General features: G+C 45.0%; 1 long non-coding RNA gene across 2 annotated transcripts; it reads right to left on the bottom strand.

Annotated features, from left to right (window-relative positions):
* Positions 1-3,621: 3,621 nt before the first annotated feature.
* LOC139052949 (uncharacterized) lies at positions 3,622-25,285 on the bottom strand. 2 transcript variants are annotated; one of them, XR_011510138.1, is made up of 3 exons: positions 25,158-25,285; positions 8,388-8,459; positions 3,622-3,744 (listed from the first exon to the last, which is right to left on the bottom strand). It is a non-coding gene; the product is annotated as an uncharacterized lncRNA (long non-coding RNA). The 2 variants fall into 2 exon arrangements; XR_011510139.1 differs by lacking the exon at positions 25,158-25,285 and adding an exon at positions 11,021-11,176.
* Between the last annotated feature and the right edge of the window lie 546 nt (positions 25,286-25,831).

The following is a 25,831-nucleotide window of genomic DNA, read 5'->3' as shown; positions in this document are numbered from 1 at the left end:
GCAAAAAGCGCCCTCTTCCAAAACTTGGTGGAATGGCGTGAAATGGCATACTTTGCATCTCCACTTCTGACAGTGGGGCCAAGGGACAAGTGGTCCATTGCCCTCCCCCCCGCCTCCGGTAGATACGCCTGTGGTGGGCAAGCCCACCATTAGCGTTACTGACGAACTCCGGTGCGCACACCATATCTTGGTGCCCGCCATCGTCTCGAACCGTTACCGTCAAGCTATACCTGTCTAACCGTTCCAATGGGCGCTGACAATTGCCGGTAGTTTTAGCGTGAAACCTCTGCCCCGCCATGTTTGTCAAGGTCATTCACCGCGTCGCAATGACCTTTTCAACCTCCAGAGCGCAATTGTGGAAGATGTGACGTCACATCACGTGATCCGCCGCGGACAGGCGTCGGCGCAGCGGTCTTGCGAAGCCTCGCCACTGCGGTACCTCGTCACTAGGCGAGGATTAAAGAGCTAAACGTAGTGTGACGTAGCATGAGCGCGCGCACGTTACGTCACGTTGGCGAGAACAACGGCCTCTATACTTCGAAGGATCGTTCGAAGCACAGGCGCTGCCAACGTAATCGGACTCTGCCAAGGCGTCCCGACGCGCCCGGCGTCGAACGACGCTCGTCCGCGCGCCGATAACGTCGGACTATGAACGCGCCTTTTATAAACGGCTGCTTCGTTGGATCTTGCTCGCTCCGTCTCCCCATGGATTGCGCGCGGGCTGGGCCGTGTCTGCGTGCGGTTTAGAGCAAGCGACAGGCTGAATCCACAAGCTTGCTGGCAAAGGAAAGGCAAAGTTGCTTGCTGAAACACCGCAGCAAAGGGAGGCCAGATTTCCACGCTATAGAGAGGCTTAACAAGCGTGGATGCGTGCCAAGATCGCAGCTGCTGCAACCGTCGCCGTCGCTCAGCAACACGAATGACAACAATGAGAAGGAGACGAAGGGGTGGACATAAGCGATAGCCCCACAACGAACATTTGACGAACCACAGGCTGACGGGAAGCTCGACTACAACGGCCAGGTTTCACCGTCGCTTCACGGACAACCCATTCGGCAGAGTGTGTAACGTGTGTGAAGCACAAGTGGCCTAACTTTAGTGAAATACTGTGTCTATAGTGTTTAAAAAAATACGTCAAAGAGACCTTTCGCTTCTTATAACTAGGTTTACAAGAGTTAAACATCAGCCAATATTTTTCTGTCCGTCTCGTCTTATCTCGCGAGACGCCAGTTGCGACACTACCATCCTTCTGGCGCACCCCTGCCTTGCTCTATACACGCCTACATTCTACCAGAGGGCAGTTCCCACTTTGCGTCAGCAGCTGTCTCGCATGCCGCATCGTGCCATGTCATAACAAGTCGTGTCGTGCCGCATCGCGTCAAGTGTTACGTTTACATTCGGTGCAACAAACGCAAATCGTGAGCTCTCTGATAATGAGCTCAAGTGTGGATCAAGGAAAGGATCTTGCAACTTCTATAGATGACGCCCTCTTGCTGTTACTATTCGTTGAGGCCAAAGCCGACTCGGCTGCCTATGGGAGATATAATGGTTTCGCGTTAATATGGTGCCATATTGATGATAGCGCAGTATAAGGCCAGTTCTCAAACGGCTGGAGGTCACGAAGAAATTAAGAAATGGCCGATGTGTAGGCAATATTCGAAGTAGATGGATACATGAGGCCGTGTCAATAAATAGCCTATGTTTTACGTAATTTACGTATGCAATACCTTATAAATTGTAGTATTGGGTGCAAGCGAGTGCGTGCAAGAAATCTCAAGTTTGTGAGAGATGCGAGGTCTAAAAACGTCACTTTGATAAATCTGACTGTGCAAGACCACAGGTGACGCGGGTGTGCCCAGTTGTCGACATGCCAGAATCATCGCAGTAGAGGTACGCTTTTTATTTATCGCATTAGAATTTAGCGGTGCTAACTTCTGGCCTTGTTTTAAGACGTTCGTTCGTGCCACGTGATCGAAATCGTCTGACTCAGCAAGTCAGACCCGACATGCCGCGCGAGGGATCTCACGCAAATTAGCATCGCGTGCCTCTCGCTTAGCATAGTGGGGTACCAGTGCGGTAACACCGTGCGGTACTAGGGTCCGATGTTACCCGTTATGAGGACAGCGTATTTTTCTCTCCCGACAGCTAGCGCTTTGTGATGCTGTGGTTTGAGCCTCTACCCCGCTGATGACCAGAGGCGGTCGCGGAGGCTGCACGTGGTTACAAACTGGTGCTTGAGGAAGTGGCACTCGAAGCATGGGTGGTTGGATCCCGCGTACGCGTACGCTCGGCGGTAAGAGGAGCGCCACCCCACAACGCCTAGTGCAACGCAGTGGCACAAACCGCTTCCCGAAGCATACGAAAGGATTTCATCGAAAGCAACCGGGATTGGGCGCTCGAATAATAACGCATTCATGGCAAGCAGGAACGGAGGTTGGCTCTTTGTATATAATGTATCGTAGAAATTCCATACAGGCGAACAACCACGTTTACGTAGCCGAAAGCTTCAAAGAGCTCCATTGCTGTCATTATACACATGCCGCCTAGCTTTCCGAGTGTTGTACCTAAAATGCCAATAATATATTAACAAGAAAACGCTCAAAATATCTATCTAGAAAGTTGTGATGAAGAACTTCGTAGGCGGTGGACGGCCTTTTATTTGGCTGTCTTGAAAGCCGCACGTGCAATTGTTGGTTTGGGTTCCATGTTAGTTGCTCTTTTCTTAAAGTGTATTTTTTTTTCATTTCCTATATCTTTTTCTATATCTTCATTTTTATATCTTATTTCCTTTACGGCTTTGACCCTTCCCATTTTTTCGAGATTGACTTTGCTTAACTTAGCTGCGTATCGGCACATTCCCCTCTTCCTCCTCAGTCATTGAGGGAGAGAGGGAGATAGAGCTGAGCGTACATAAACGCGTCGCAGAGGGACGCAGTTGCTGCGTTGACGAATGCGAGTACCCTTGTCAAAACCTTGGTTTCGGCGACGTTGTTTGATTGTACAACTGCAAATAACAAGGAGCAGACCACAGCGATGGAAGAGATAAAAAGGGAGAAGAAGACAGTAAACTTAGCTGAAGACCCTGGACGTCTATTGTACGGCGCTGATATCTCACTCCTCAATTGGCAACGACCAATTCCTCAGCTTGTCAGCCGCCAAAAAACCCCATTTCAGGAAGAAAATATTCAAAAAAGGACCAAATAGCGAACTTTTTAAAAAGACGGCTCGAAACCCCACCATATTTTTTTTTAGCGTAAAGCTTGCCTATCATTTATATGTATAACTATTATTTGACTAGATATTCGTTCGCCGCATAATGAGCCCATCCTCCCTAAGCACGCATGCATAAAGGGAGGAGGAGCAGGCAAAACAAGAGGTGAAAGGCAGAGAGGTTGATCAGATTAAATGTCCGGTGGGCTACTCAAAAGAAGTGATCAATATCTCCATGCGGTTGAATTGCTTGAGCCGTCAGCGGTTCGTTCCCTATTCCCTGTGATGGTCTACCATAACTGGATTGACACGGATAGGCTGAATAAATATTATGTATTTATTGTGGAATGGGTAATAAAAAATAAATTATCAATTATTTATTAATAACTTGATTTTTATTTAAGTAAATCATTCAATGTTTGGATACCAAAAGAGAGTGATATATATAAAACAGAATATTAGTGAGAAGAAAAGCGGAGAGGATGGAAGCTGGAGTGTGGTTCTGGCCTGCTTCTCCAAACTGAGGAGTGTAGACTGAAACGAAAGATGCAGAAGTGCACCAATATAGATGAATACAGCAAATTACGGACAGTTTTTCGCATTCAACTATTCACACGAACCCAACAGACAATGCAACAGACGGTTTGTTTATATGTAGCTGGGTTAGTTTTATTTCTTGGCCCAAGTTTCACTGCATAACATACAACACGCGGAATTGAAGATTTGTGTGAACAGGAGCTATGTATATAGTGCCCAAACATATCAGTCATATGCTCCATATACATACGGAAATACCTGAACATAAACACCGTAACAAATAAACTAGTTATCAACGTTAAACATTCATTGCTGCCACGCATAGGTAAAAAATATTGTGCACTAGTTCCGATGGCTCTGCAGGAAAATAAATTGTGCGACTTCTCGAGCGTTCATGGTAGAGTTTCAATGAATTTTTTCTATGCTTAGCGCGGGAATTATGTGTAATACTGCGATTCGTTGCAGCCGAATCTGCGGGCTTTTAAATGAGATTAGTATTTTTTGCCTCCTCTAGGTGTGTCCTCACGTATCTTGAGATATTCTGTTCCCAGTAACAGAGAAAAGTTACGAACACGTCCACAGCGCAGATCAGTGTCTCCACCAGAGCTCTTTTTGCTTTCTCCAGGTTTACCAGTTACTGATGCAAGATATTCTAAAGTAGTCATTCCTGTTTTTTCTCAGAAAACTTCATAATAAAACTATAAAATCATGCTTCAGCAACATTGTTGCAAACCAGTTCTTCCTTCTTCCTTTTGCCATTTTTGTATTGGAACAGACTACCAGAGATTGTGGTTATTTCTGATAGTATTGAATGATTTATTAAGTTAGTAAATGATGTATTGCTTTTTGATTCGTGATGAAGGAAAGCATGTAATTAGCTTTTTACATGGTACTTGCGTTCATGTGTGTGGTGCTAAAATATATGCACCAAATTGTGACAGTGAGCAGCGATTCTGTATGTAGGCTATATATTATATTTATCTTGCGCTTGAAGATATTGTGCAAGATAAGAGAATATAAATTTCCAGTTTGTTCTCTATACTAATTGCTATGATGTTTCAAGTTCAATGTTCATATCTCTCACAGTTACGATGAGCCAAGGAGAAGGGACGGAGGCATGAAGCTGCTCCATGCACCTAAAGGACTGCCATACGATCACGTGACAGCACTTGGCGGACTAGAAATGCGATTTCTTTATTTACGTGTTTGGGGTGTTTTATTCTCTTCAATGCGATCGCATTAAGTGCCCCATGAAGCAGAAAAGCTGGCAAGTGGTACCGAAAATGGCCGACGTCGCAAAGAGCGAAATCTGGTCACGAGGTGCTTAGATTGACGTCAGATTTCTCAGGGAGGCTCCTCTAAACAAGCTAAATCAATGTCTTTGAAAAGAAATGTTGCGAGACAGAACCTCACCGTATGAGGATTGTGTCTGGACGAGTACTTCGATAGGAACAACGGACGGAAAGAAGGGATAGGGTACATTGGTGTCCTTCGGGCCCACGGGAACAACAGGACACCGCTGGCCACCGATGACCACCGCTGATCACCCCCACTTGCTATGATTGCTATGATCACCCCCACTTGCTATGACACCATGCGAGCAGCTCGAGAGCAACGCTAGATTCTGCTGTCGCTTTCAATGCTCCTCTTTCCAACGATACTACCAGTTTTTGCTTGTTTGTGCGATAGCCGGTAATGAAACTGGTGTCAATGCTTGGAATTTCACCTTATTCATCGAGTCAATTAATGAATAAATACAACACGAAGCGGCAGGCCTATGTGATGAAGGGGGTTCTTAACTGTTTTGCACATGTGGCTGCATTCGCATAACTTCACAGCCCATGCAACTTGACGGCTTTAACGTGACAAGGAGTAAATAGGGGGGGGGGGATACAGGACAGTTTCAGAAGCAAAGGTTTCCTTTGCGAACCTCGCCGGTTTCCTTGACCATGCAGCCTTTAAAATAGGGTTTGCCACCTTCAGTGCGTTTAACGCAAACGCCTTTGCAGAACATTATGGCGCGCGTCCTTTCAAGACCTTTAGTTTAAAGTAAGAGAACGCGAACGCAAGGAAGACGGGAGAAGATATGCAAGCCAAGAAAAGGTGTCAGCAAATGCCCTATGATTTCTATGCCGACGCGTCTGGTTAGCGATATATGGATCGTCGAAATCGCCTAAAGATCTTAGAAATTGGACGCGCTCTGAGATCATATCTGACATTTCAGGTGAGCTTACAGGAAGTGAAAGCTCATTCCAACAGCTACTGGTAACAACCGCTAGCGAGCGTAGCCACAAAGCGGTGACGTCAAATCAGCGCGGCTTGCTCGAAAGCATCCCCGTTAGATTCTATGGCAGTCTGGCAAGGTAGCAGGTCGTCTTGGATCGAGATACATCGACCTTGTGCTGCATAGGAGCATTTGGGGTAGCCATCAGGAGAATTCACATTGAAGGAAGGCCTATGGGAGCCGCCGCATTTCAGAACGCTATGTTTTGGCGCACGTAAAGATTACATGCGGTAAACTGGCCAAATAGCGTCCGTTCGCAAAGTGCACGCAAACCAAGGAAGTCCCATAGCGTACAGAGAACGCGCATAGAGGACGAGGTGAGTTCTTTATGTACGAGACGTGTTTGCATTTGGCATAGCGAACGCTTTTCAAAAGCACCGTACTAATGGGCTCGTCGCAGCGCAGTGACTCTGGTGTGGATCAGGAGAAGGATCTTGTAACTTCTGCAGATGACGCTAACCCTCCCCCCTCCCATTTTTTGTTGATAGGCCGGCGTCAACCACTTTTTAGTCATCCGTCTGTCAAAAACATTAGATTAAAATTAAATTGTGGGACTAGACGTCCCAAAATCAATCTCATTATCAGCCGTGTACGATGCAGTGGGAGACTCGGAATTGATGTTTACCTCCTGGTGTTCTTTACCTTGGACCCAAATAAATCTAAGTGCACGAGCGTTCTTCCATTTCGCCGCCATCGAAATTCGACTGCAGCGGCCTGGATTGAACCTGCGACCTGAACCTCAGCACCGCAACTCCATGGGTCTACTACGCTCCAGCGGTGCGCGACAAAGACATACGGACCTATCTTGAAGACAGTACAGTATAACACAGCGTCTCAAAGTCATATCTGTCACGAATAAATTAAGAATGTGAGAATCTGACAAGTGACGCAAGCGCCAGACATTTCAAAGAGCGACTTTGGCGCGAAACAAGCACGCATGTAGTCGTCACCTGACGGTTACAGCTTTTGGGGTGCACGAGTGTGTGCACGCAATCGCAAATTTGTGAAGAGATATTTGAGGTGTAGAAACGTCACTTTGATAACTCTGTGTGTGCAATGTCATCTGCGGCAACCATGGGCGCAGTCGTCGTTATGTCACAATCATCAGAGTAAAAGTATGTTGTGGCTTGCTTACTCATACGTGAGTCGTCGAATGCAAGTTTTAAAACGCTCCTTCACTGAGGTTTCCACAAATCGCTGTATGCAACAAGTCGGACCCTGACACGCCGTACGAGGGAACGCCGGCAAAATCGCACCACGTGTTTCCTCCCTCTTAGCACATTGGTAAAAACCGCACACTGGTGCGGAACCACCGTGCGATGTTACCGGTCGCAAAGACAGCGCCTTCGCATTCTTTTCTCGTGGCAGTTAGCGTTTTGCGACGCTGTCGTTTAGGCCTCGAGTGAAAGTCACCGATGCCGTCGTTTGAGACGCTGCAACGCTGGTGACCAGAGGCGATCGCGGAGGCTGCACGCGGTACCAGCTGGTCCTCGAGGAAGTGTCGCTCGAAGTACGCATTGGCTCCCGTGTAAGCTCGGTGCTAAGGGGAGCGGCACCCACATCATGGTGCCGCACGTCCCCTCTCGAAGCATAGAAAACACTTTGTTGGATAGCAAGCGAGGTTGCTTCTCCACAAATTGACGAATTCTTGGCTATCACGAACCGAAGTTGGGGGGTCATAAATAGTGTAAAGTCAAATGTGGTCACTTATTTCACATTATCATCAATGGAGCCAAATGCTTCAAAGAAATTGATAATGGTCATTATGCACATTCCGCCTACCTTTCCAAGTGTTGTCCCAAGAATTTCATTATTATATTAATAAGGCATCGCGCAAACATGATGAATAGAAAACAATGCTAAGGATCTTCGTAGAGGACATACGCCTTCTATTTGACTATCTTCAACGCAGTCATTGTAACGTTTTCTTTATGTTTAAAAGTTGTAAGATACAATTTGTACGTGCTTTTTTTATTACACGTTTTTTTACAGTAGCGTAATTCCTTCATTCCTTACTTCATATGTATTCTTTTTCTTTCTGCCTCACCCAGCCATCTCTTTTTTTTTTCGACCTTCAATTTGCTTGTTTCACTCCGCGCACCAGCACATTCTCCTTCTCCTCCTCCACTGAAGGTGAAGGAGAGGGAACCACGCATACAGAAACGCGTCACAATGGTATGCAGTTGCTGCGACGATGAAGACAAGTACCGTAGACAAAATGTTCGCTTCGCCGACGTTCTTTTATTCTACAACTGGTCATCACAAGAAGCATACCAGAGTAACGAACGAATTAAACAAGGAGAAGACAGTAAACGTGGGCAAAAAACCTCGGCTTCTATTTAGCGCCGCTACTTACTCATTTCTGAATTGGCAGTGACGTATTCCAGCGCTTGTCAGCCGTCAATAAACCGCATATGACGAAGAGTGCCTGCAAGAAATGACGAAGCAGTGAACAAAAAGGCGGGTGTTTTAGTTTGCATTGCAATGACATTGATGCAAAACCATTTGGGCCAATCTTTCACCTCACTTAGAAACTGCGCAATGCCAAGTGCATAGCACACAAGACAATGCTGCAAAAGCTCTCGCTTAGCCCGGAGTGGCTGTCCCTGGTATTTCTTGCCAGCACAGGTGAAGCGAGAATTTGCGCATGCTTCTGCTCTGGAAGAGAGCCGTGACCGCTGAGATACGCTCACAGTACACTTCTTTTTGGTCACTTATTGTAAATGCTACATTAAATGGGAAATAAAAGCTGGTGGCTTCTGGTGAGAAGGGCACTTTTGACCAGCGCCGTTGCAACTGTTTCTCGAAGGGGGCAGGGGGCAAACCACGAACTATACAACGCTCTCTCTCTCTCTCTTCACACACACACACATACACATCTTATATATATATATATATATATATATATAGGTGTGTGTGTGTGTGTGTGTGTGTGTGTGTGGGAAGAGTCAGCAAACACGTATGTACGCTTCATTTGATAATTACCACCGAGATAGCGATGGTGAATCACACATGGTGAACTATGATGGAGCAACAAAATTATTCGGATATATTCCTCAAATTTACATATATGCAAGAGGAAACGATAGCCAATTACAACCAGACAGATGAATTACTGCCTGACAACGCTTTTGACCACAGAAAGTTGGGAATATCTGAAAGCCAGTAATTGATGAACACTCTTTTCCAAAACTGCCTCAGAACTACCTCAGAAACTGCCTCAAGTCCAGCATCAACCCCTAATTTTGCTCGACTTCATCTCCGTTTCGTTCCCAGTTCTCCCAGAGCAGCGAGATAAATTCTGCTTTGTTCGCAGGACGCGTTGATGAAGCTCCGATCATTTCGATGCGTAATTCACTTCAAACGTGGTAATTTATCCCCTCGCTTTAACTTAGCGTTCACGTAACGCATAACACACCCTTTGTTTTCCCCCAAATAAACCAAGGTGCTTTCATTAGTTCACCTAGAACCTTGCAGAAAGCTACTACCGGTGTCTTACAACGCAAGAAAATAGGGAAAAAAGCCAGGGTATGGTAATTGGTGGCACCTGTAGTTCTGCCAAGACTACGGGATAAATTCTGCCCAGTTCGTTAGACACACTCATGACGCTTTAAAGCACAAACATATGTCATTGATTATCAAAGCGTCACATACCCTCCCCCTCCCCACACACACTTTGAACTTTGCCCACACATCAACCATTGCCTCGTCCTTACTGTCACCAAACATCAAGAAGATGCATCAGTTAGTTCACTGAAGACACCAGGCCAACGAAATATACGTACACACGTGAGAAAAAGTATACGGGCCACTGGGTCCCCGAAAAAAACAGTATTTCTTCATATTTAACGTGCATAAACAGAATTTGACGATTGCACTAGAAAATTCGTAATGCCAAGTTTGAACTGCAGTTCTTAATTTCAAGTTACATTAACTGACAAAGCAGAAAATGAGATTTATCGCGCAATCCCTGGGCTGTATACTCTTGCTCACTTGGTGTACCTATCACGCCGTAAGCATGCCTCCAAAAACGAGCGTTCAATACTTATTCCCAACGGTTCTAGTAAGCTTGAAACTTTAGAAATTCGCAACACATACCACTTCAGCTGTGCCTCTTCCTTCTTAATAAAAGCTTGTGAAATGCAGAGTTCTCTTGAAAATATGGGAAACAGAGCTGATAAGGACAGCGGGACACTTTCGAATGCTTACTTAAGATCTCTTCAAATGTTTTCTTTTCTTTTCTTTTTTTTGGACAGCTGTTTTTGGTCAACACGCCTTTAACATAGAACACAAACCTAGCACAGCGTTTCCATTATGCTCGCAAACTTCGACTCAGGTTGTACTTGTGGTTATGCCAGGGAGGCGCAATAAGTATTACAATGCTGGTAACACACTAATAACACACCGGTACACTTGTACACTGAATCTATTTTAAAGATGCACATATAACCGCCCTCTTTGTAACGTTTCCTAAACATTACAAATACCGTGATCCTAACATTTCGCATATATTAACAACGTCCCTTGTTTAGTTCACCAAAACAGTGCAGAAACAAACTGTGAGCCTCAAATTACAAAAACATATGGAGGAAGAAGGAAGGTGCATTAATTATTAACAGCGTTACATTTAAAACAAGCACTTAAGTACTTGAAACTTTTGCAGCTCCATGGTACTAAAATATTATTCGTATTTTCACGTAATATGAAGTTAGTACCTCTTCAAATTTTTTAGGAGTCTATGAAACATTTGGAATAACGGCAGCATAACACCTTGCAACGTTTGAATAAGTAACTTTCCACAACGACTGCAATGAACCTACGTTGATTACACATTTATCCCTCGAAACTGAAAACACGATTCCTACATCAACGAAATGTAAACATCGTGCCTCGCATAGTTTACCAAAAAAAACTTGGAAAAGTAACCACAATAATTGTATACCATGTAAAAGAATGCGGAAAGCAGATAGTTAGTAAACATTTTCGAACCACATAATTAACTCCAAAGCGCCGATAGTTGGGCTAGATGCTTGAAATGCATGCCATTTGCGCAAATGTTCCGGATAAACTTGAGTTGTGAGTTTGCGCTCGTCCTTGTTTTTTCTCTGCTTGTCCTCGTGTGCCCATGAAAACTTTGCAGTATAGATGGCTGACCTATGGCTGCAAAAAAAAAATCAAAACAGACATACAACTATTTACAAAAAATCACAAATTAAATTTTTACCTAATTATTTTACGGCCCATATGGCAATTTATGATTTATAGCCGGCGAATTTGTAGGGCCTGTCGACCTGGAACGAATTTCCATAACGGCTCCGGTCTTGAGATATGCGTCCTCAAACTGGACGTAATAACACACTGTCTTTGTACTTACCTTTTTGATAAAAGGCCATTATATATATTGGAGCACAAAAGTAACTGGAAGAAGCACTCGGAAACGTTCGGCACGATAAAACCACGCTTGAATGTTTCAGGTCTTGAAAAAATTCGTTCTAACAAGTGAATTCCTGTGGGGCTACGAACTGGGCATTGAGAAAGCGGTGCTCCAAGTATAGCTTGGCTGCCGCGTACGCACCACCCACAACGCATAGTGCAGTCCTTGTTTTTTTTTTCAGCTTGTCCTCGTATCACCGTGCGAACTTTGCAGTATACAAACCTAACCTATAGAGTTCAATCTTACTGTACATATATCATCAAGACAGTGGCTTTCGTTTCCAGAAAACACTTCTTTTTGTGGTTGTGCCAGGGAACGTGTGCCAGTGTAACTGTTATGTCGAAAGACTAAAAAAAATAATATGGGTAGACTGCGTCAGAAGTCACACATGCCAATATAAAAATTGGAACTCCGTCTAGCATTGGTACTGCTATGGCTGTGCACATTGGACAGTGTTGTTTTCTTCTCAACGCATGAAGCACAACACAAATACACGACACAATATTGCGGAAAAACCGCACAGGACAGCCGCTGCCACAATGACTGGTCACCAACTGACACAACTGTCGACATTCCTGAAGGTTGTTTTGACCAGCATATATAGTGTTGTGTCTTCGCCATGATAGTTCTGCGCATGCGAAGTGTACTTCGGATCCTTCTTTCCACTCCCACTTCCCTTCCCACTTCAGGGGATAAAAGCTATCGCATGCCCCGAAATTAACGTCTTCTATGTTCGAGCGGTCTGTGCCTCGTAACTGTTCGGGCCGCCTGCCGTGGCTATGCTACATATAGGATAAGTGGCGAAGACACGATGAAATTCGACATCCCCTGGACATTTACCGAGTGTCCCGGCTAATGTTTGCCAAGCTGTTAAAAAACACACATTTATAAAACACAATGCTAGATACAATTATACTCAGTATGGTGCTCGGTCGTCAGAGATCTGAAGCCCTAACAACGTAAGCCTTGAGATTATATCCTGTACTGTGCTTTAATAATGCTTTTTTCGTTCAATAGCTTGGCTAACGTTAGTTATGATATCCTTGAACAGGTCATCATTTTCAAGCTTTACGGAATTTTAAGATATTCTTAGTTGCAGATAACCAAATTCTAGTCTTGTAAGTGTGATAATAATAGAGGCGTACATTACTCGGTAAACAGATCAAAACACGTATTGAACTATTTACAGAATAACACATATTAATTTTTTTATTTACCTTACGACATGTATGGCAATTTGCGAATTGTATCCGGTGAATTTGCGAGGCGTGTCGACCTGGCACGAATTTCGAGAATGGCTTCGTGCTGGCCATATGCGTCCTCAAACTGGCTGCAATAACACATGGTGGTTCCACTTTCTATTTTAATGACAGGCTTCTTTCTATATTGGAGCAGAAAAGTAACTGGAAGAAGCAATCGGAAACGTCGGGCGTGATGAAACTGCCTTTGTAAAATTGGTTGTTGTAAAAATTGGTTCTAGCACATGAGTTCCTGTGTGGCTACGAACTGGCCCTTGAGGAAGTGGTGCTCCAAGTACCGGTTGGCTGCCGCGTACACGTCACGCACTGCGCATAGTGCAACACAGTGCCACAAAACTCCTCTCAAAGCACACGTAACGCTTCTGTGGATAGCAGGCGGGGTTCATACGTCACGAATAATTTAACAAGTTGATGACAGGCGTACCGAGTAGAAGTGGTCTTCAATGGAGTCATAAGCTTCAAACAGCTTCGTAGCCTCTCATCATATGCATTCCGCTTACCTTTACTGGTGTCACACTTCAAATTTCATTTATATTATAATAAGAGGTAGAGCTACCTTTATATAAAAGGAACTGTGACGAAGGACTTCGTACGCGGCGCATACTTTTTATTTGAGCACTCTGAACGCCGCCATTATAACTGTTTGTATGTGCCTAAAGGTTGTAAGTTGTCTTTAGTTGGAGCTAAACATACTTTTTCTAGTTTCCTCGTTCTTGACTTCTAAAAGGAAATGGAGGCCAAGCGCGAAAGGAAAACTTTCGACCTTGGCCTTCATTTTTTTTTTACTATCGCTTTCCTTACTCTGCGCACCAGCATATTCTCCTCCTCCCCCACTGAGGGTGAGGGAGAGGGAGCTACGCGTACATAAACGCGTTGCTCAGGGACGCAGGCGCTGCACTCGCAATCACCAGCGCCCTTCTCGAAACGTTGGCTTCAGCGACATTCCTTGTAGTCCAACTGGTAATCACAAGGAGCAGACCAGAGCGACGAAAGACTTAAATAAGGAGAAGAAAAGAGTAGACGTCGGTTGAGACCCTCGACCTCTATTGGGCGTCGCTACTTGGTCACTTCTCCATTCACGGTGACGAGTTCCGCTGCTTCTGAGCTGTCAAACCGCATTTGATGGAGGCCGTCTTTAAAGAAAAGCGCGAACCAGAAAGAGGAAACAGTTCAATGACGCAATGGTAAAGAGCTGCAGGTGCCGAAACCTTGATCTGAATAAAAGGCGTGCAGGCTGCAGAGGAAGAGATTCAGACTTAATTTTGACCTCCTCGAGCTCTTTACCGTGCACTTAAGGGAATGTGAACGAGCACATTTGCATTTTGCCGCCATCAAAATGCCAACGTCGTGGTCTCGATTGAACCTGTGGCCTGGACCTCAGGAGCGCTACGCCACAGCTCTTCTACGCTACTGCGGTGCCGATACAAACAAAAATAATGGCACTAACCTAAGTATTCTTACTAGATCTGAATGAGAAAGCATTATAAATTTGCTAATTGGTTACGTGCATGCCACGTGACATCATAGATTATGAAGTGACCTTCACAACTTTATATTAATAAACCTTATTCCACTCTGGCCTAATTTGCACCTACTTTATTCCACGTTATTCCACCTTCATCCACATTGCTCTAATCTTTTACCAATCTCAATCTACTTTACTCATCTTCATTTTCATTCACATTACTTAGACTTCACTCACTTTACTTCACCTTAAGTTACCTTTCTCTGATTGTTCCAACTTACAAGAAGCTGATGATGATTTTTGTTACCACTCGTTGCGCACTTTTCTGCCTTGTGGGACATACAATCATTTGGATTTAACTCGGGCCCATCTTCGAGAGAGTCGAGTATAACGCTGCGTCTCAAAGCGCAATCTGTCACGAGGTAACTGAGAATGCCGGAAGCTGGCAGGTGAAGCCCGCGACACATGTCTGAAACGGCGACTTTGGCGCGAAAGAAGCGTGCGTGCGGTCGTGACCTGATGGTTATAGCTCTGGGCGTGTGCGAGTGTGTCCACGAAATCGAGGGTTTGCAAGAGATATGCTAGGCCTAGAAACGTCACTTTGATAAACCCTGATTGTGCAAGGTCCTCCGTGACGTGCGTGCTGCGTTGGTTTCTCCCCAGATAATTTAACGTATTCATGGCAGGCACGAACCAGGGTTTGGTTTTTCATAAATATGTCAGCCTACTTAGGAGTAACGAGAGGAGTTTTCCGAGACGAAATCTGAATGGAACCAGATACTTCAAAGAACTCCACAGCTGTGATTATACACGTTTCACCTAGGTTTCCAGGTGTTGCACATGACGATTTATTAGTATATCAACAACAAGTCGAGTAACCTTAATATTTACCAAACGATGCTGAAGAACTGCATGGCCAGCACATGCCTTTTATTTGATTTTCTTGAAGGCAGTCGGTTTAAGTGTCCGTTTGTCTTTAAAAGTTGTTGGCGTTAAGTTCCAAGTGTTAATGTTACACGTTGGTTTTACATTGGTTGTTGATGGATAAGGTATATTGGCGCAAATGTTTTTAAATGAAAACATTCCTTCATTTTTTGCTATGTTTGTTTTGTCTTTGTATTTTACCTTCGCGGCATCGCTCCCAATTTTTTGGACAATAAATTTTCTTACTTTATTCTGCGCACCGGCATAATCCCCTCCTCCTCCTGCTCGATTGAGGATGGGAGATGAAATAGTTCTGCAGAAACCCGTAAGGCGGAGAGAAGTAATAAATATGACGTGAGACATCCACGCAATCAAAGCAATTGTTACAAAGGAAACCCATTCTAGTTCCTCGAAAGAAAAGCCTCGCATTTGGAGAAAAATTCGTCCTGGTCCGGGCCTCAAACACGGGACCACCGCCTTTCCGGGGCAGCCGGTCTACCATCTGACCTGGGTGCCCGGGTGAAGTCGAACTAAATTTGACTGCGAAGGCCTTTGTAGTTATGCCAGGTCAACGGGTTAAATTATGCCCCTTTCGTTACACACGCTCAAAACGCTAAAGAGCACAAACATGGGTAATATATTAACACAGCCTCATCTGGCCACCCACTTCGAAATTTCCCTACGCACCAAACATTACATCGTAGTTACTGTTACCAAACATAAAGAAGCTGGCTCGTTTACTTCGCTCATGACACCAGGCGAAACCAATATACGTGTTGCATAATAAAGCACCCCCCTCCCTAACAAACAAGCATGACAAGCGTTCAATAAATGCTCGCGACACTTCTAGTAAGCCAGTAACGTTAAACATTGGAAACACTTTCCACTCATGCTGCACCCCTTCCTTGTAAATGAAGAGGGCTTTTTAAAATTTTAGGAAACGTTGATAAACGTTGCTTTAGAATATATTCTTGTTCAACCGTGTACCCACCCCCTCTGTGCCCCCGTGCCCCTAATGTTTCCAATTTATATCAACATGATGCCTTCTTTTGTTCACAAAAGACAGTGGAGAAGCAAGCTGTGAGCTTTGAATGACCAATGAAAGTAGGGGAAAACGTGGATGGAGTAAATTAAAATTAAATTATTGGGTTTTACGTGCCAAAACCACTTTCTGATTATGAGGCACGCCGTAGTGGAGGACTCCAGAAATTTTGACCACCAGGGGTTCTTTAGCGTGCACCTAAATCTAAGTACACGGGTGTTTTCGCATTTCGCCCCCATCAAAATGCAGCCGCCGTGGACGGGATTCGATCCCGCGACCTCGTGTTCAGCATGGATGCAGTAAACAGTTGCGAAGTCGCATTTAAAACAAGTACCCGAAAGTTTCGTGGTGCCATTGCACAAAAGAATTATGCACAATTTCATGGAATTAGGAGTTGGAGCCTCCTGCAGTTCCTCTTTCTCTTTTTTTTTAAGCCACCAAAATATTTGGGATAACAGGAGCATCACACCTTGTAATGACTGAATAGGTAACTTTCGACAAAGTCTGCACTGAACACGCACATATTAAAGACTTATCGCTCGTCACTCAAACCACGTTTCCTTCAATCTTAAGAAAATTTACACCCTTTGGTGTGTATATTTGCCCCCCAACAATAATCGTCATGCTGATATAATCGAACGCTGATGACGAGCACGCAGTTCCTGACTTGGAAGTACCGGTCTCTTCACGTTAAAGAAAGGAAATGCGGACAAGAGAGATGATGATTACTGTTGTGTGGCAAACGGGTGTAATTTTGCTTTTGAGTGTACTTAACGAACTATAAATACCGTGCATCACACCATTTACCGAGGAAACATGGGAAAGCAGCCAAATTATTTGTTTAAGTCTTAACAGATGGAAGAAAGCAGATATTTAGTAAATATTCTCAAAGGACACAAGTTACTTCTAGAGTTGAATGTTTTGGAATATATAGCACTAAGGAAATGGCCCCCATTGCCTCAAAGTAATGAATCTGTCTCGTTTATTTTATTTTCCTTCTGCTAGGGAACTTGTACTAGTCTAAATGTACCGTTGAAAAAGTCTAAAGGTAGTATCAATAGACAGCTACAGAAGTGACACATGCCAATAGAAAAAAAATGCAAGACATCCTTGCGATTGTGTTGTGATGGCTCTACACACTCTACAGTGCCGTGTTCTTCTCAACGTACAAAGCAGAAAACAAAGGCACGACACAAAAATGCAAAAAGGCAGCACAGGACCACCTCTGCCACAATAATTTCTCAACAACTGACCCAAATGTCGACATTCCTGAAGGTCGTTGTTGCCAACGTATGTAGGATGAGTACTGAATACTCGATGAAATTGGACACTCCCGTGCACAAAACAATCACACGACAACAAAATGCAGAAAGACCACACAGGACAACACCGTGAGTCCTGGCTAACGTTAGCCAAGCTGTTTAAGAAGAAGAAAGAATAATTTATAAAACACGGTGCAACATACAATTATAAAAGGTACAGTGCTCGGTAGTCAGTTTTGAAGACCTTACAACTTAGGTCCAAACATCGTATCCTGCTCTGTATTCTTTTTTCATAATATTTTTCGTTGGATAGCTTAGCTAATGTTAGCTGGGACACCCTATAACCTGTCATCATTTTGAGGTTTTACGGAATTTTAGAAAGTTCTTTGTTGCCGGTAACATTATTCTGGTCCTTGAGCGAAGCTGTCCACAGAGGCAGTCATTACTTGCAATAGAAATCAGAACACATATTCAACAAATAGCCCAAAAATAACTAAATATTTATCTTCTAAATTATTTACGTTATTGCAGATATTGCAATTTAGGAATTGTAGCCGGTGAAGTAGCAAAGTGGGCCATCCCGGAATGAATTTCCACAATGCCAGCAGTTTAGAGATATGCGTCCTCACAGTGGCCTAAAGATGCACTTTTGCGCCATCCATCTTTTTAACAAAACGCTCTTTTAAGCACTGGAGCACAAAAGTAACTGGAACGCCCATGTATTTTGTCCCACAAATTGGGAACTAAAATGTCGGAATTGGTGTCACTGAAGAAATACATTTCAACGAGATACGCCCTGCTAACTTACCGGCTAATATTCGGAAATGACAATATGTGGGGTAAAGTAATTAAACAAAAAGTTCATTGGTGAATTACGGCTAATTAGTTACATACATTGTGTTTCAATGTACGCACGTCACAGACAAGCCAGATGTTTCAGAGTGACTTTGGCGGGAAAGAAGCATACGTTTGGTCGTGATCTCACGGTTACGGCATTGGACATCGCCAAGTGCGTGCACAAGTTCGGCATAGACGAATTCGCGGGTATGCTAGAGATACGATGTATATAAACATCACGTTGATAACCTTGGTCTTTCAAGGTCATCCGTCACGTCCGTGCCCGCAGTTGTCGAAATGTCACAATCGTCACCTAATAAGTTTCCGTCGTATAGTTAGCGGTGCGAAGTTCGGGTCTACTTTTAAACCGTTCGTGCCGTGTCTAACAAATCGTCGCTTGCAGACATTCGGACCCCGCCACGGTTTACGAGGGATTGCATGCGGAATCGCATCACGCGTCTCGCACTTAATGAAGTGGTACAATCCCGACATTGGTGCGGTGCCACCATGGCGGCGATACCCGCGATAAGGACAGCGTCTCTGCATTCTTCTCACGCGACAGTTAGCATTTTGCGATGTTGTCGTTTGAAACACTGCTCCGCTGCTGATCCGAGGCGGCCGTGAAGGCTGCATCGCGTTACTAACTAGTCCTAGAGGAAGTGGCACTCAAAGTACGGTTAGTCTTGCGCGTATTCGTAAGCATGGCGGTAAGGTGAACACCACCAACGGATAGTGCGACTCATTGCCACAAATCACCTGTCGAAGCATGCGAAATGCTTTCTTCAATAGCAACCAGGGTTGGCAGTTAATATTTGGACTCATTAATAGAAGCAGGTATCGGGGTTGCTTTCTATGGTACGTAATGTGCACTTGAATTCGACCCCATGAGCACTCTCAATGGAGCCAATAGCTTCAAATAGCTACATAGCTGTCATTATGCACATTCCGCTAAGCTCTCCAGGTGTTTTACGTATGCCTTCATTAATATATTAAAATGTAGTGGCGAAACTTGATGCGTAAGAAGTGGTGATAAAGAACTTCGTAGTCGGCGCATGTCTTTTATTTCACAATGTGCAGCGCCGTCATTCTAAGTGTTTCTATTTCTTTAAAGGGTGTACGTTATAAGTGTTTAGCGTTTATTTGGGTTACACTTTAGTTTTTTCTGATGTGTAATTTCTTCATTCTTTAGTTGAACTGTTTTTTTCCCCTTGTCGGTATCCTCCCCCCCCCCCTTCTTTTTTGAGACTAGCACCTTCGTTACATTACTCGGCACTCTGGCATGTTCTCCTCCTCCTCCCCTATTTAGGGTGGGGGAGAGTGAACTATGCGTACATGAACGCGTAGTTCACTCTGCCACTAACGCGGACGCAGCTGCTGTGCTGGCGTAGGCGAGTACCCTAGTCCAAACCTTGGCTTCGCCGACATCATGCGATTCCATAATTGGTCTTCACAAGGAGCAGACCAGAGCTATGAGAGACTTAAGTAAGGAGAAGAAGACAGTAAACGTGGATTAAGACCTTGGTCGTCTGTCGTGCGTCTCTATTTTCTAACTTCCCGATTCGAAGTGACGAATTCCATCTCTTCTCTCCCGTCAAAATACTGTGGTTAACGAAGGCAGGCTTTAAGAAATAGCGAAGCGGCGAACGAAAATTTGAATTGCAAATCCACAAAACTAGGCTTTATTTGGTCTCCTCATTAAAGCTTGACCGTAGCCCAATATGCATCACCAGCTAGCCCAATATTAACCTCTTCCCCAGTCAATATCTTTGTTGCTTTCCATCGAAAATATGTTTGGTACGCCGCTTAAGAAAAAACATAGAACACGGTCACGCTGCAGAAGTTGTCACCGCTTAGGTTTTTCTTAAACATGTTGGGATTTAACCGTTATCCACACGAGGTATGAAAACAAGAAAACGGGGTATAATCAACTACGCACTGCATAAGGCGAAAGCTCATTGGCAGTTCATCGGACGGCTTTCTACAACGACCGCAACTGTCGTCTTTTCAATGGTCTGATAGATAAATGAATTAATTATAAATTAATTAATTAATTATTAATTAATTAATGGTCTGATGGATGAGTGAAGCGACGATAACCTTCACTTACCACGACTTCATTCATTCGTTATAGGTTGGTCAGCTTGAGAGGAAACAGAAATTATTTCTGCACAAAAGAAGGCGAGAGAGTAGGTGAACCATTATTGATTGAAGTTGAAATCCGGGATATGAAGGATGTTCGGCTAAATACCATTTTTCAAGTACCATAGTGAAGCTATGATACTGGACCTGCTGTGCAGACGAGGTCATAGCAGTGCGATATAAAACATATAAACAAAGAAAGACAGACACAGGGACAAGCGCTAACTTCCAACTATCGACTTTTCTTTATTCATCATCATCACCATCATCATCAGCCTGGTTGCGCCCACTGCATGAAAAAGGCCTCTCCCATACGTCTCCAAGAACGCCGGTCATGTACTAATTGTGGCCATGCCGCCCCTGAACTTCTTAATCTCATCCGCTTACCTAACTTTCTGCCACCCCCTGTTACGCTTCCCTTCCCTATGAATCCAGTCCGTAACCCTTAATGACCATCGGTTATCTTCCCTCCTCATTACATATCCTGCCCATGCCCATTTCTTTTTCTTGATTTCAACTAAGATGTCATTATCTCGCGGTTGTTTTCATATAGGAGTTTGTGGACAAGTACTGCACCAGGGTGGCCAATCCTGCTCTGGTGAGGGAGTGCGTTACCGGTTCTGGTCACCGGGACCGGGCCACACTCCAGGCCTGTTCCACACTCCAGGCCACACTCCAGGCCTGTTCTTTATTACCTAGATTTATAGAACAGAAGTAAAGTTGTGACGTGCAAAAAAATAAAAAAGACCAAAAATATGAACGCAAAGCACCGGCATTCGCACAAACATGGTTAGGTGTTTTTTTTGCATAAATTTTTCTGGACCTTCTGGGTTTGTCTTCTTGATTTTTTTTTCTTTTTCTTGTGTGTCAAGTCACGGCTTTTCCACACTGTATATGAATCCAGCCAATAAACAAAAGCCCATAGATGGAAGTTTGCGATTTTCTTCATCTGTGTTGTAGTAGATACGTTTCTGTTCGCGCTCTCCTTGATGCAAAACCAACTGGCCCAGTCTATCCCCTTAATGAGATATTGTGCACAGCCCCCTGCATCGCGGACGAGACAATGCCACAAGAGCTCTCAGTTGAGGCCTCGAGTGTCAGCTCCTCGCAGTTTCTTACCAGCACAGGTTAAGAAATGTTGGTTCACGTTTCTGCTCAGAAAGCGGGCCGCAAATCCCCTCACAGCTCACTTCATTTTGGTCAGTTATTGGAAATGCTAGGCTAAATGAAAAAAAAAGAGCTGCCGGTCTCTGGATAAGATATTACATCTGGCCAGTGGCGTACTATTTCTTGAGTGCGGACTGCTCTACAAACCAAACAACGCTCCGTCTCTCTCTCTCCGTTTATAACATATATATATATATATATATATATATATATATATATATATATATATATATATATATATATATATGTTAGCGGTATAGTAGTAAACACATAAATACCCGAGAAGGCGAATGGAAAAGGGCGCCGGCGTAGCTGACTTCGTAAAAGCAATGCACGCATAATGCGATGATTTGAGTTCGTCGTATATTACCCACGTCCGGCTAGTTGTTCTTTCGTCCACTTCATTTCCACTTATTTATCATTTCTTTAATTCAGTTGGTCAGCACAAGTAATTTACCCCCTGTTGACCTTGTTGTCCTTGTTGGCTTCTTATATAATTTGTGACGGGTGTGCCCACGGTACGAGTCTCTCACTCAGACAACGGTGTCATGCCCAGTCGCTTTAGCGTTGTCCTGAGAGAGAGGTGTTGCACGTCGTAGCGAGCACAGGTGCACAATAGGTGCTCGATGCTTTCCTCGCACCTAAAGGAGTCACAGATGACGCTCTCGGACATTCCCATGCGATAGCAGTAAGCGTTCGTGAAGGAAACTCCCAGCCACAAGCGGCACAGCAAGGTTGTTTTGCCACGGGAAAGGCGAGATGGCATCTGTAGGTGTACCAAGGGGTCATGCTTATGCCATCGGCAATTTAAGGCACTTGAACTCCAGGAAAATTGTAACTTTTTGCATGCAAGCGGACGGAAATTCCTGGCAGTGTCCGTCCTCGCCAAAGGTATTGGACGCGTCTGGGTGTCTTCTTGGGAAGACCGGGCAGCCTTGGCAGCAAAGTCGTTGCCAACGATGCTGCAGTGAGCAGGAATCCACTGAAAGATTATATTCTGCCCTGTTTCCTGAGCGTGGTGGTAGACTTCCGTAATTTCGCGGATCATCTGCACGAAAGTTCAGCTTCTTATGATATGACTAACAAAAATCAGGCCTTGGGTTTCCTGTCTTCTCAATCGTTGCATAGGAAGGCCTCGCATCCAGCAGCATTGGTGCCTTCAGGTACAGCATGCGCGGGTTTATTAACCTGGTGCTTCACCTAAAAGGTCTGGTAGACGTTACGCTTGCGACAAAAAAGATTTTTCACCTACGCCGTCAAGACCATGACGTGTGGCGCTGGCTAACACTCCCAGGTTTAGTGCCAGTAGATAAACATAAAAAGAAAGTGCATAGGAAAACGGTGCCGAGGTAGCTTTATTGGTAAGGCTATTGCGCGCGCAATGAGAAGACGTGGTTCCTGCCCGACCTGTGGGCAGCTGTTCTTTTTGTGCACTTTCATTTTCCAATAAGTAATATTATTTTATTTCAATTAATTAGTACACGTAATATCCCCTGTGCCCTCCTTGGTGTCGTTGTTGGCTTCTTCGTGCTAAATAATTAGATATGTCGTTCGATTTCTAGTCCTGGCAATGCCCAAGTCTTCCAATAGTCCATCCAAAGCACAAGCATTGTGCCATCTGACACAAGCTTTCTTTTCTTTAAATTTCGTAAAATTGAAAAATGATCACCCCATGCGTATAATAAGTAGTCCGGATATTTGCTAATCCATCAAACACGTGCCGTAAACCACGGCTTCATTTGGGGTGAGTGATTATTACTATTTGATATCCCTCCCCATTACGTTAGATATAGCAAGCTAACTGCTTATATTAAGATGGGATTTTGCGATCCCCCAGAAACTGGGCACGACGCACAACGTGAAATCTGTTGTGGCAGGAACTGCCAGCCTTCTCCGCAACACCAACGTGTATGGCGCACCCGGTACGTCATCTGCTGCACATCTTCACACCCAGGCACGAATGAGGATCCTCACTGCTAAAAAAATGTATGCGCAATAACCAAACGCGTTACTGCCTACGTGGCTATTGCATTCGCAAAGAACGCTTGGTCGCAGCTGTCGTCTTGCCGGATATTCCGGCGGGGAGAAAAAGGCTGCCCGCTTTCAAAACTGGGCGGGAGGATTGCAAATGGCAAACTTTGCCCCTCCACTTCTGACAATAGGGGAGAGGGATGGGCAAGCGCTCCGTTGCCATAGAGTTTTATGCAATAATTACTGGAGGCAACACTGGCGCTTCCGTCTACGGGACTTGCAATGAGAGCAGGCGTACCGGCATGGAAAGTACATGGATTTGCCTAAACGTCGTCCTTTTGGCTTCAAATGGCTTCGAGATTTTGTAAACTCGTAATTTTCAACAATGTACAGCGTAATAAATAATAAAGGAACTTCATTAATATTTCCCGGCGACAGGATACGAACACAGAAATTCTAGCACAGAAGCCCGATATTGAAACCATAAAGCCAAGGAAGCATGTTTCGACAAGCGAATGAAACCCCCTGATGAAATTATCGCGGGCATGCCAGTGCACTGAGACGCTTGGTGCGTGTCGATTTGGCCACGCGGACAAGCTCAATTGTTGGAATTAATGGCAATTGTGCGTGTTCGCGGCGTCTTTTGCACCTCGAAAAGTACAGATTGCGCTGAAACTTACGCCAATAATATTTATATAGCGTAATGTACAAAGCCAGAAGAACGTCTCAATCCACAAACACGAAGATCAGACAAATCCATGTATTTCCCATCATTCCCCTGGTGGTACAACGACTACAGCGCCAAAGCTCCCTCTAGTAATTATAGTAGGAAACTATGTCCGTTGCCCTCCATGCCACCGAGGGATACGTCCATTGTGGGCCAACCCACTGTTAGCATTACTGACGGCCAGCTGTGCGCAGACCACACCTTGGTGCACGAAATCGTCTCGAACCGTTAGCGCCAAGCTAAACCTGCCTAACCTTTCCAATAGGCGCTGACAATCGCGGATAGATTTAGCATGGGACCTCTACTACGCCATGTTTCTCAACGTCATTCATCGCATCGCAATGACCTTGAACCTCCGGAGCGCAATTGTGGAAGATGTGACGTCACAGCACGTGCTCCACCGCGGACAGGTGTCGCAGTAGCGGTCTCTCGGAGCCTCACCACTGCGGTACCTCGTGACTAGACGAGGATTAAAGAGCTAAACCTTGTCCGGCGTAGCGTGAGCGCGCGCACACCTTACGCGACGTTGGCGCGAGAGCAACAGCGTCTCTAATTCGAACGATCGTTAGACGCACTGGCGCAGCTAACGTAACCGGACGCCGCCAAGGCGGCCAGACGCACCTGGCGTCGAGCGAGGCTCGTCCGCGCGCCGATAACGTCGGACTACAAAGGCGCCTTTTAACGGCTTCTCCACTGGATCTTGGTGGCTCCGTCTCGCCATGGATGGCGCGCGGGCTGGACCGTCTGTGCGTGCGGCAAACCTCAAGCGACAGCCTGAATCCACTCATCGAGTAGATAAAGCGAGACGGCAGGACGCGAAATCTCAAGCAAACGCAAAGTTGTTTGCCGGAACACCGCAGCAAAGAGAGGTTAGATTAGCACGCTATAGAGAAGCTTACCAAGCGCGGAAGAGTGCCAAGATTGAAGTCGCTGCAACCGCCGCCGTCTTTCAGCAGGCGAAGCCGTGGACGCAAGCAGAGACACCCACAACGATCGTTTGACGAACCACACCCTTCGGCTGGCGAGAAACTCGATTGCGATGGCCAGGTTTCATCGCGACTTCACGAACAACCCGTGCGGCAACGTGTGCAACGCGCGTGAAAGACAGTGGCCTAACTTTAACGAAATGCTGTGTGCATAGTCTTTGCAAAACCATGTCAAAGAAACATTTTGATTGTGATAGCTAGGCTTCCTAGTGTTATACCTGAGCCAATTTATTTTCTGTCCGTCTCGTCTTATCTCGCAAGACGCCGGTTGCGCCACTGCCCTACCCCTCGTGCCAGCCTTGCTCTATGCGTGCCTACATTGAACGAGAGGGCAGACAGTTCCCGCTGCGCCACAGCAGCTGACTCTAGCACCGCATCGTGTCACGTGTTATCTTTACATCTGATATAGCGAACTCAATTCTTGAGCTCTCTCATAATGGGCTTGTGACTGAGGAGTCATACAAGTGTAGATCAGGGGCTGGATCTTGATTTCTTGAACTGACGACCCGTAACTCCCCCTTTTTTCTGAAATATAGGGTAAGGGAAGTAGTGCAACAGCCTTGTAAGCGAGCGTAACCCAATTGGTA

This window comes from Dermacentor albipictus, unplaced genomic scaffold (genome assembly GCF_038994185.2).
Source record: "Dermacentor albipictus isolate Rhodes 1998 colony unplaced genomic scaffold, USDA_Dalb.pri_finalv2 scaffold_45, whole genome shotgun sequence".
Lineage (NCBI taxonomy): Eukaryota > Metazoa > Arthropoda > Arachnida > Ixodida > Ixodidae > Dermacentor > Dermacentor albipictus.
This window is presented reverse-complemented; position numbering and strand designations above follow the sequence as displayed.